Consider the following 13,286-nt stretch of genomic DNA (forward strand, 5'->3'; position numbering starts at 1 on the left):
GATGGCAGAGGAATAGGTGGATGTGGAGTACATCTCTCTCCATGGATACATCAGAAATACACCTTCAGACACAGAAGTGCATGCAGAACACCAGCTGAGAGTGGACAGGAGTCCCTGACCAGCAGTAAAGAATATACAGAACCAGGCAAAACTTGATAGGAGGAAGGAACTAGGGGAAAAAACAGGAGTGTTAGTAGGACTGGACCTGCCCTCGGCGGGTGGGGGCACCGAAGCAGGGGTTTGATCCCCACATCAGGGCAACTGTCTGAGTCAGAGGAGAAACATTTAAGGCTGAGAGTGAAACAGCTGATCTGTGGCAGCCTCAATGGAATGAGAATCAGACAGTCCTTGCCGCACCCATACATACCCCAGACAGGGATGCAGGTCCCCTAGAAGGCACAGCAGCTGGGAACTGGAGTTTAGGGATTGTGGAGGAATCCTATGGCGAGGGCTGCTGTTGACCATGGAGAGAACAACTGGGGGGATGTGAGAGGAGATTGTGGTGGGAAATGCCTGTGGAGGAAATACAGGCAGCCATGGAAGCAAGGCAATACTACTGAGCCACATATAGAGAGTGGAGCCATCACCATAGCCTCTTTCGCCCAACATGCCAGCATCGACAGCTGAAGAATACAAAGGCTGGCCCATCAAACGCCTGACGCACTGAACTACAGAATAGGATCGCACCCAGGGTGCTCCTTTAAGTGCCTGACATGCCAATCTACAGAGTAGAGCCCCAGCCCGGGGGGGACCCGCTATGTGCCTAATGTACACAACAGAGAAGGCCCACAGGTAAGGGAGCCCTCTAAGTGCCTGAATGGGAAGAGCTACAGAGAAAGACTGGCCAAAGAGGCCTTCTGATCACCAGCTACAAGAAGCTCGAAAAAAGACTCTGATAGGGCCACAACTCCTGCAGTGGAGGCAGTCCGTGTCCCTGCACACTTGGTGATGCCAGGGTCCCCACAACCCAAGTAGCTGTGCCACCTTCACAATCAACCCTCACTGGGGCTAAGCTGCCACAGGAAAAACAGGCTTGTGTCCATGCATGTAGGGTTGCTCCATTCATGTCCATCTCTTGCAACCCTGTGGACTGTAGCCTGCCAGTCTTCTCTGTCAGGGGGGTTAGCCAGGAAAGAATACTGGAGTGTATTGGCCAATACTGGTTGCCATACCCCTCTAGAGCACTATATTTCCTGCTGCCCTAGCTACCAACTCTCCTGAGTACCTGGTGATGCCAGAACCCCTGTGACCCAAGCAGCTGCACCACCTCCACATCTGGCCCTCATTGGGGCAGACCTCAGTCCTCCAGGGCAGCCTCAGGAGTAACCCCAGTGGATGACTCACATGCAGAGGTGGAAATAAAACCACAATTGAAACCCAGGGGCAGTATGGCTAAGGAAGAAGACCCAAAACCTTCCCACCAGCTGTACAAGCTGCAGATGAAATCCACACAATCAACTAGGCAGACTCTGTGACTATGGAATATATAAAAGGTCATTGAGAGCTCCCACAAAAGAAAATGCACTAGTTCTGATAGCTGTGGACATTGGAGGCAAGAACACAGAGTAGTAGGACCAGATTAGAATCTGAGCTGCCCCCACATCAGGTCCAGAGACCAGCACAGTGTTGGAGGGCATCCTAGGGAGGTGAGGTGGACTGTGACTCCCAGCGAGGGAAAGGACTCTGACAGCAGTGACTCAAGAAAACATTCATTATTCTTATGTTTTGACTTGTTCTGTAGATTCTTTTGGATGTTTTTCTTTTTCTTCCCCCCACCCCTGTTGTAATTTTCAATTTTATAGGCGCTATTAAATCTAATTAAGATTTTGGTTTGTTTTTTTTTTAGTCACACTTTTTTCTGTTATTATAAACCTCTGCCTCTACATTGGGTTTTTGCAGTTCTGTGGAGTTTTCCTTTTTTTTTTTTCTTTCTTTCTTTGTTTTTTCTATTTTAATTTTTAAAGCTATTATTATTTATTCTACATATATGCCTTTGTTTGCTTTTCCTACTGTTCTTTCCCCCTTGCAGTTATTCTTTAATGTATATAAATCTTCTTTATCTACCTCTATTTAACTTTGCATATCTATTCTTTCTTTCCTTTCCTCTCAACACGTTTGTTACTTTTGTTTTCATTGCTTTATTCTCCACTTGCCATCTTGCTTTAGTTTTGTTTTCCAGTTTGTGCTTTAGTAAGCTTTGTTCTTAAATTGTAGATATAATTTTTGGTTTCTTTTGTTTGTTGGGTCAATCTATTGTACTTTATTTTCATCGGACTGTTTTGATTTTGCTTATGGGTTTATATGTATATGGGTATATTCCATTATTTTAATTATTATTTGCCTGATTTTGTAACTGCCATTTGCCTGGGGTTCATCTTTGGCTTCTTGTTTTTGAGTATTTGTTTTAATCTCATTTAATGCCATAACAAATCACTTGTGGAATCTTCATTCCTGACAGAGATCAAGCCCTGAACCTTTGGAATGGGAGTACTGACTGCAAGACCCTAGATAACTGGAGAACTAACCCTAGAGAGTATCAAATAGTGAGAACTCACACAAAAGAAACCACCTGAACACAAGACCCAGCATCACCCAACCACCTGTAGCACCCTCTGCAGGACACCTCATCTAAACAACAAACAAAACAAAAATACAAACCCAATCATCAGCAGACAGGATTACCAAACTCACTCAGCCTTGCCCATTAGAGGAAAAACAAACAAACAAACAAACAAAACATCTCAGCACAAATCTCACCATATACAAGGTTACACAAACCACTGGGCCAACCTTAGGAGGGCATGAGCCAAAAGGAAGAAAGAATTCAACCTTGAAGCCTGGGAAAAGGAGACCTCAAACAAACAAACAAAAAAGAAAGGAAAGGCAGAAAAATACTACACAAGTGAAGGAACAAAGTATAAACACAGAAGTCCAAATAAATGAAGAGGAAATAGTCAAACTACCTGAAAAAGAATTCAGAATAATGAGAGTAAAGATGATCAAAAACCTTGAAAACAAAATGGAGAAAATTCAAATATCAACTAACAAAGCTCTATAAGAATTAAAGAATAAGCATGCAGAAACAAACAACACAATTACTGAAATTAAAAATATGCTAGAAGGAATCAAGAGCAGAATATCTGAAGCAGAAGAACGAATCAGAGAGCTGGAAGATAAAATGGTGGAAATAACTTCTGAAGAGCAGAATAAGGTAAAAGGAATGAAAAGAACTGAGGATAGTCTGAGAGACCTCTGGGACAATATCAAACGTACCAACAGTCGAATTATAGGTGTCCCAGAAGAAGAAGAGAAAAAGAAAGGGTAGGAGAAAATTTTCCAAGAGATTATAGTTGAAAATTTCCCTAACATGGAAAAGGAAATAGCCAATCAAGTCCAAGAGGTGTAAGGAGTCCCATACAGGATCAATCCAAGGAGAAACATGCCAAGATACATACTAATCAAACCAACAAAGATTAAACACACACAAAAAAAGAATATTAAAAGCAGTAAGGGAAAAGCAACATGTGACATACAAGGTAAACCCCAGACATTTAACAGCTGATATTTCAGCAGAAACTCTGCAGGCCAGAAGGGAAGTTGTGAAAGGGAAAAATTTTAAAGTTAAAGTTAAAAATTTTAAATTTAAAGTTCTGAAAGGGAAAAATCTACAACCAAGATTACTGTACCCGGCAAGGATCTCATTCAAAATTGATGGAGAAATAAAAAGCTTTTCAGACAAGCAAAAGTTAAGAGAATTCAGTACCACCTAACCATACTTACATCAAATGTTAAAAGGACTTATATAGTCAGGAAATAGAACAGAAGAAAAAGATCTACAAAATCACACCCAAACAATTAAGAAAATGGCAATAGGAGCATATATATCAATAATTACTTTAAATATAAATGGATTAAAGGCTCCAACCAAAAGACACAGATTGGCTGAATGGATACAAAAACAAGACCCATATATATGCTATCTACAAGAAACCCACATCAGACCTAAAGACACATATAGACTGAAAGTGAGAGGATGGAAAAATATATTCCATGCAAACGGGAAGCAAAAGAAAGCTGGAGTATCAATCCTCATATCAGACAAAATAGACCTTAAAATAAAGAAGATTACAAGAGATAAGAAAGGACACTACATAATGATCAAGGGATCAATCCAAGAGGAAGACATAACAATTGTAAATATCTATGCACCCAACATAGAAGCACCTCAATACATAAGACAAACACTGCTGCTGCTGCTGCTGCTAAGTCACTTCAGTTGTATCCGATTCTGTGCGACCCCATAGACAGCAGCCCACCAGGCTCCCCCGTCCCTGGGATTCTCCAGGCAAGAACACTGGAGTGGGTTGCCATTTCCTTCTCCAATGCATGAACGTGAAAAGTGAAAGTGAAGTCGCTCAGTCGTGTCTGACTCTTAGCGACCCCATGGACTGCAGCCTACCAGGCTCCTCCACCCATGGGATTCTCCAGGCAAGAGTACTGGAGTGGGGTGCCATTAAGAAATTGACAGTAACACAATAATAGTAGGAGACTTTAACACCCCACTCACACCAATGGACAGATCATCAAAACAGAAAATTAATAAGGAAACACAAGTCTTAAATGATACATTAAATGAGATGGATCTCATTGATATCTTCAGCACATTCCATCCAAATGCAGAAAAATACACCTTCTTCTCAAGTGCACATGGAACATTCTCCAGGATAGACCACATCCTGGGTCACAGATCAAACCTCAGTAAATTTAAGAAAACTGAAATTATATCAAGCATCTTCTCTGACAACAATGCTATGAGACTGCTGCTGCTGCTGCTGCTGCTGCTGCTAAGTCGCTTCAGTCGTGTCCGACTCTGTGCGACCCCATGGACTGCAGCCCATCAGGCTCCCCCGTCCCTGGGATTCTCCAGGCAAGAACACTGGCGTGGGTTGCCATTGCCTTCTCCAATGCATGAAAGTGAAAAGTGAAAGTGAAGTTGCTCAGTTGCGTCTGACTTAGCGACCCCATGGACTGCAGCCTACCAGGCTCCTCCGTCCATGGGGTTTTCCAGGCAAGAGTACTGGAGTGGGGTGCCATTGCCTTCTCCAGCTATGAGACTGGATACCAATTACAAGCAAAATCTTTAAAAAACAGAAACACATGGAGAATAAATAATATGTTTCTAAATATCCAACAGGTTACTGAAGAAAGCAAAAGAGAAATAAAAAAAATTTCTAGAAACAAGTAACAATGAAAACACGACAACTGAAAACCTTTGGGATGCAGCAAAAGCAGTTCTAAGAGGGAAGTTTATAGCAATACAATCCTACCTCAAAAGACAAGAAAAACATCAAATAGACAACCTAACTCTACACTTAAAACAACTGGAAAAAGAAGAACAAAAAATATCCCAAAATTAGGAGAAGGAAAGAAATCATAAAGATCAGAGCAGAAATAATTGAAAAAGAATTGAAAGAAATAATAGTAAAGATTAATAGAACTAAAAGTTGGTTCTTTTAGAAGATAAAACTGACAAACCTTTAGCCAGACTCATCAAGAACAAAAGAGAGAAGAATCAAATCAATAAAATTAGAAATGAAAATGAGAGGTTACAATAATGTAGATAATTGTAGAAATACAAAGGAGTATAAGAGGCTATTATGAGCAACTGTATGGCAATAAAATGGATAACCTGGAATAAATGGACACATTCTTAGAAAATTCAATCTTCCAAGAATAAAACAGGAAGAAATAGAAATTATGAATGACCCAATTACAAGCACTGCAGTTGAAGCTGTGATTAAAAATCTTCCAAAAAACAAAAGCCCAGGACCAGGTGGCTTTACAGGAGAATTCCATCAAACATTTAGAGAAGAGCTAATGCCTATACTTCTAAAACTCTTTCAAAAAATTGCAGAGGAAAGAACACTTCCAAACTCATCCTACAAAGCCACTATCACTCTGATACCAAAACCAGACAAAGACAACACACAAAAAAAGAAAAGTACAGGTCAATATCACTGATGAACATAGATACAAAAATCCTCAACAAAATTTTAGCAAACAGAATTCAGCAACACATCAAAAAGCTCATACACCATGATCAAGTTGGGTTTGTTTCAGGGATGCAAGAATTCTTCATTATATGCAAATCAATCAATGTGATACATCATATTAACAAACTGAAACATAAAAAAATGATAATAGATGCAGAAAAAGCCTTTGACAAAATTCAGCACCCATTTATGATTAATACTCTTCAAAAAATGGGCATAGAAGGAACCTACCCAAACATAGTAAAGGCCATATATGAGAAGCCTACAGCACACATTATTGTCAATCGTGAAAAATTGAAAGCATTCCCCCTAAGATTAGGAACACGGCAAGGGTGTCCCCTTTCACCACTATCATTCAACGTAGTTCTGGAAGTCCTATCTACAGCAATCAGAGAAGAAAAAGAAATAAAAGGAATCCTGATCGAAAAAGAAGTAAACCTCTCACTGTTTGCAGATGACATGATACTGTACCTAAAAAACCCTAAAGATAGTATCAGCAATTACTTGTACTAACCAGTGAATTTAGCAAAGTTGCAGGATACAAAATCAATACACAGGAATCACTTGCATTTCTATATACTAACAATGAAAAATCAGAAAGGGAAATCAAGGAGTCAATCCCACTTACCACTGCAACAAAATGAATTAAATATCTAGGAATAAACTTACCTAAGGATAAAAATGACTGTACACAGAAAATTATAAGACACTGATGAAAGAAATCAAAGATGACATAAACAGATGGAGAGATATTCCATGTTCCTGGGTAGGAAGAATCAATATTGTGAAAATGACTATGCTACCAAATGCAATCTACAGATTCAATGTGATCCCTATCAAATCACCAATGGCATTTTTCACAGAACTAGAACAAAACATTTCACAATTCATATGGAACACACAAAAGACCCCAAATAGCCAAAGCAGTCTTGAGAAAGAAGAATGGAGCTGGTGGGATCAACCTTCCTGACTTCAGATTATACTACAAAGCTACAATCATCAAGACAGTATGGTACTGGCACAAAAACAGAAATATAGACCAATGGAACAAGATAGAAAGCCCAGCAATAAACCCATGAACCTACTTATTTTTCACAAAGGATGCAAGAATATACAATGGGGGCAAAGACAGCCTCTTCAATACATGGTGCTGTGAAAACTGGACAGCTACGTGTAAAAGAATAAATTAGAACACTTTCTAATACCATACACAAAGATAAGCTCAAAATGGATTAAAAACCTAAATGTAAGACCAGAAACTATAAAACTCTTAGAGGAAAACATAGGCAGAATACTTGATGACATAAATCAAAGCAAGAGCCTCTATGTCCCACCTCCTGGAGTAAAGGAAATAAAAATAAAAGTAAACAAGTGGGACCTGGTTAAACTTAAAAGCTTTTGCACAGCAAAGGAAACTATAAGCAAGGTAAAAAGACAACCCTCAGAATGGGAGAAAATGATATCAGATGAAACAACTGACAGGATTAATTTTCAAAATATACAAGCAGCTCATACAACTCAATACCAGAAAAACAAACAACCAATCAAAAAGTGGGAAAAGACCTAAACAGACATTTCTCCAAAGAAGACACATAGGTGGATAACAAACACATGAACAGATGTGCAAAATCACTCATTATTAGAGAAATGAAAATCAAAACTACAATGAGATATCACCTCACTCCAGTCAGAATGGCCATCATTAAAAAGTCTACAAACAATAAAGGCTGGCGAAGGTGTGGAGACAAGGGATCGCTCTTGCACTGTTTGTGGGAATGTAAATTGATATAGCCACTATGAAAGATGATGCAAAGATTCCTTAAAATACTAGGAATAAAACCACCATGTAACCCAGCAATCCCACTCCCTGGCATATGCCCTGAGGAAACCAAAATTGAAAAAGACACATATATCCATTGTTCACTGCAGCACTATCTACAATATCTAGAACATGGAAGCAACCTAGATATCCATCAACAGATGAATGGGTAAAGAAGTTGTGGTACATATACACAATGGAATATTACTCAGCCATAAAAAGGAACACGTTTGAGTCAGTTCTAATGAGGTGGATGAACCTAGAGTGAAGTAAGTCAAAAAGAGAAAGATAAATATTGTATTCCAACACATGTATACAGAATCTAGAAAAATGGTACTGAAGAATTTATTTACAGGGCAGCAATGGAGACGAACAAAGCTAGTGGAGGTGATGGAATTCCAGTTGAGCTATTTCAAATCCTGAAAGACAATGCTGTGAAAGTGCTGCACTCAATATGCCAGCAAATTTGGAAAACTCAGCAGTGGCCACAGGACTGGGAAAGGTCAGTTTTCATTCCAATCCCAAAGAAAGGCAATGCCAAAGAATGCACAAACTACTGCACAATTGCACTCATCTCACACACTAGTAAAGTCATGCTCAAAAGTCTCCAAGCCAGGCTTCAGCAATATGTGAACCGTGAACTTCCAGATGTTCAAGGTGGTTTTACAAAAGGCAGAGGAACAAGAGATCAAATTGCCAACATCCGCTGGATCATGGAAAAAGCAAGAGAGTTCCACAAAAACATCTATTTCTGCTTTATTGACTATGCCAAAGCCTTTGACTGTGTGGATCACAACAAACTGTGGAAAATTCTTAAAGAGATGGGAATACCAGACCACCTGACCTGCCTCTTGAGAAACCTCTATGCAGGCCAGGAAGCAACAGTTAGAACATGACATGGAACAAAAGACTGGTTCCAAATAGGAGAAGTGGTACATAAACACTGTATATTGTCACCCTGCTTATTTAACTTATATGCAGAGTACATCATGAGAAACGCTGGACTGGAAGAAGCACAAGCTGGAATCAAGATTGCCGGGAGAAATATCAATAACCTCCGATATGCAGATGACACCAGCCTTATGGCAGAAAGTGAAGAACTGAAGAGCCTCTTGATGAAAGTGAAAGAGGAGAGTGAAAAAGTTGGCTTAAAGCTCAACATTCAGAAAACTAAGATCATGGCATCTGGCCCCATCACTTCATGCCAAATAGATGGGGAAACAGTGGCTGACTTTATTTTTTGGGGCTCCAAAATCACTGCACATAGTGACTGCAGCCATGAAATTAAAAGATGCTTACTCCTTGGAAGGAAGGTTATGACCAACCTAGATAGCATATTCAAAAGCAGTGACATAACTTTGTCAACAAAGGTCTGTGTAGTCAAGGCTATGGTTTTTCCAGTGGTCCTGTATGGATGTGAGAGTTGGACTATAAAGAAACCTGAGCACCAAAGAATTGATGCCTTTGAACTGTGGTGTTGGAGAAGACTCGTGAAAGTCCCTTGGACTGCAAGGAGATCCAACCAGTCCATCCTAAAGGAGATCAGTCCTGGGTGTTCATCGGTAGGACTAATGTTGAAGCTGAAACTCCAATCCTTTGGCCATCTGATGCGAAGAGCTGACTCATTTGAAAAGACCCTGATGCTGGGAAAGATTGAGGGCAGGAGGAGAAGCGGACGACAAAGGATGAGATGGCTAAATGGCATCACCGACTCGATGGACATGAGTTTGGGTAGGCTCTGGGAGTTGGTGATGGACAGCGAGGCCTGGTGTGCTGTGGTTCATGGGGTCACAAAGAGTCGAACACGACTGAGCGACTTCACTTTCACTTTTCACTTTCATGCATTGGAGAAGGAAATGGCAACCCACTCCAGTGGTCTTGCCTGGAGAATCCCAGGGATGGGGGAGCCTGGTGGGCTGCCGTCCATGGGGTCGCACAGAGTCGGACACGACTGAAGCGACTTAGCAGCAGCAGCAGCATGCCTGATTCATGTTGAGCTTTGACAGAAAACAACAAAATTCTGTAAAGAAATTATCCTTCAATTAAAAAAAATTATATTTCCACATGAGTGGTGTGATATCTCTCTTTTTCTGACTTCACTTAATATGAAAATCTCAAGGATGTCCACGGTCTCCACTTTTACTCAACATGATTTCAGAAGTACTAGCTGCAGCAAGCAGAGATGATAAATAATGAAAGGATCCAAGTTGGAAAAGAAGTGAAACTGGCACTGTTTGCAGATGGCATGAAACTAGACACAGAAAAGCCTAAAGATGCTACCAGAAAACTACTAGAGCTCATCAATGAATTGGTAAATTTGCAGGATACAAGATTAATACCCAGTGATTTTCTTAATGGAATCTGGGAATGCATCTGTTGCCTCTTGATTTCTCAAAAGCTGCTTCTACTATTATTTTGATATTTTAAGTCAAACCTCTTTCTAAAATTATCAGACCATCCTTTACTGGGATAAAATTCTCTAGCTTTAGATCCTTTACCACCCTTTTGCTTTACAAGCTATATTTTCAATACAAGATAAAAAGGTATTTCACAAAAAGCACAAGGTTTTCACACCTGCTGGTGTAGCTGCAGTGATGGCTTCTTAAATTTCCTTTTCTTTTTCTTACAGTGGTCCTTATGCTGGATTCATTCATCTTGAAATGGTGGCAACCATGATTGCAGACCCAAACTGTGGTACACAACAAGCAATTCAACTTTTTTGCATAATGTCGTGACTTCTCTCTGCTTCTTGAGAGCACTTCCAGCACCACTAGGGGCACTTCATATGAGTCCTATCATTTTATTCAAGGTTTACAATGTATCATAGTAAACAGAATGAGAACTACCTGAAAACCATTGGTGATCAGTTTTTTGAGATCACAATTTACTACTGAAACTGCTCATCAGGGACGAACAGTGCTATTCATGGTCCATAAGTGTGTGTGTCTGTGTGCGTGCACATAACTTTTGATAAATTTCATCTTTTCATATTTGTGTATATTTTATGGTTCAGTTCAGTTCAGTCACTCAGTCGTGTCTGACTTTTGTGACCCCATGAATCGCAGCACATCAGGCCTCCCTGTCCATCACAAAACTCCCAGAGTTCACTCAGACTCACGTCCATCGAGTCAGTGATGCTATTCTAGCCATCTCATCCTCTGTCCTCCCCTTCTCCTCCTGCCCCCAATCCCTCCCAGCATCAGAGTCTTTTCCAATGAGTCAACTCTTTGCATGAGGTGGCCAAAGTACTAGAGTTTCAGCTTCAGCATCATTCCTTCCAAAGAAATCCCAGGGCTGATCTCCTTCAGAATGGACTGGTTGGATCTCCTTGCAGTCCAAGGGACTCTAAGAGTCTTCTCCAACACCACAGTTCAAAAGCATCAATTCTTAGGCGCTCAGCCTTCTTCACAGTCCAACTCTCACATCCATACATGACCACAGGAAAAACTATAGTGTTGACTAGACGGACCTTTGTTGACAAAGTAATGTCTCTGCTTTTGAATATGCTATCTAAGTTGGTCATAACTTTCCTTCCAAGGAGTAAGCGTCTTTTAATTTCATGGCTGCAGTCACCATCTGCAGTGATTTTGGAGCCCAAAAAATAAAGTCTGACACTGTTTCCACTGTTTCCCCATCTATTTCCCATGAAGTGATAAAATAGACTAGCATCTACATAAATTTTATGCATCCATGACAGCTTTTTCTTAATCTTTTTATATTTCTAGGCTATGTGAGTCACCTGTTTTTTCAAGTCATCTCAAATCTCTGAATAGTTTTCCAATGTATTTATTGAAAAAAATTCATCTATATGTGGACCTGCACAGTTCAAATTTGTGTGGTTCAAGGGTCGACTACATACAAAGAAGTGGCAATGCTGAGTCGTACGATAGTTACAGTTGTGATTTTCTGAGGAACCTCCACACTTCTTTTCCATAGTGGCTGTGCCAATTTATATTCCCAGCAACTGTGTGCAAAGGTTCCCTTTTCTCAACACCCTTGCCAAAACGTGTTATCACTTGGCTTTTTGATAATAGCTCTCCCAACAGGTATGAGGTGATCTCTTACTGTGGTGTGGATTATCATCTCTCTGGTGGTTAGTGATGCTGAGCTCCTTTTCATATAGCTGTTGGCCATTTGTATGTCTTCTTTGGAAAATATTTAGGTTCTTTGCTCCTTTTTTAGTTATTTTCAATTAATTAGTCTGTTATTGAGTTGTCTGAGTTCCTTTTATATTAATTTACCAGATATATGGCTTGCAAACTTTTTCTCCTATTCCACCTTTTCATGTAGTTGATTGTTTCCATTGCTATACAGAATCTTTTTAATTTGATGTAGTGCCATTTATTTTTGTTTTTCTTGCCTGTGTTTCTGTTGTCAAATTAAAAACAACAACAACAACAACAAAACTAAAATCCCCAGAACATTGCCAAGACAAATGACAAAGCGTTCTCCCCTATGTTTTCTTCTAACTGTTTTAAGGTTTCTGATCTCATTTTTAAGTCTTAAATCCATTTTACATTTTTTTGAGTATGATGTAAGATACGACTCCAGTTTGATACTTTTCATGCAAATATTCAGTTTTCTCAACACTATTTGTTGACGGAGGATACTGTCTTTTTCACTGTGTATTCTTAGTGCCTTTGTCAAAGATTACTTGACTATATGTGCATGGTTGTATTTCTAGGCTCTATTCTGTTCCATTGGTCTGTGTATCTATGTATATGCTGGTATCATATTGTCTTGAACAAAGGCAAGAAGAGCCAGGCTTCCACCTTTGCTCGTCTTTCTCAACATTATTTTGTCTATCCAAGGTCTTTTGTGGTTTCATAAGAATTTTAGCATTTCTATTTCTCTGGAAAATTCCAGTGGAATTATGACACACAGTACATTAAGTCTGTAGATCACTTTGGGCAGTATGGATATTTTAACAGTATGACTTCTTCCAATCCATATACTTGGGACATCTTTTTATTTGTGTCTTTTCCAATTTGTTCCATCGGTGTCTTGTTGCCTTCAGTGTATAGATATTTCACTTCCTGGATTAAATTTATTTCTAAGTATTTTATTCTTTTTGACATATTTGAAACAGAACTGTTTTCTTAATTTCTTTTTCAGATAGTTTGTTGTCAGTATTTAGAAACACAACTCACTTTTCTGTGTTATTTTGTGTCCTGCACCTTTCTTGAATACATTTCTTAGTACTAACAGTTTCCTGGACACTCAAAACATTCACCCCACTGTCACTTTCCCCTACCAGGAAAGGTCACAATCTCTTTTGGTACCAAGCTGTACCAGCCCCAGACAGGGGGTGGTGCCAATAGAGTCAAGTCACTGTGCTTATGCATTGCAAGTGCAGCTGATCTAAGTTTTATGCTTACCTGTGGTACTGCAATTTCTTAATTGGGTTCTAGACC

This window comes from Bubalus kerabau, chromosome X (genome assembly GCF_029407905.1).
Source record: "Bubalus kerabau isolate K-KA32 ecotype Philippines breed swamp buffalo chromosome X, PCC_UOA_SB_1v2, whole genome shotgun sequence".
Taxonomy (NCBI): Eukaryota; Metazoa; Chordata; class Mammalia; order Artiodactyla; family Bovidae; genus Bubalus; species Bubalus kerabau.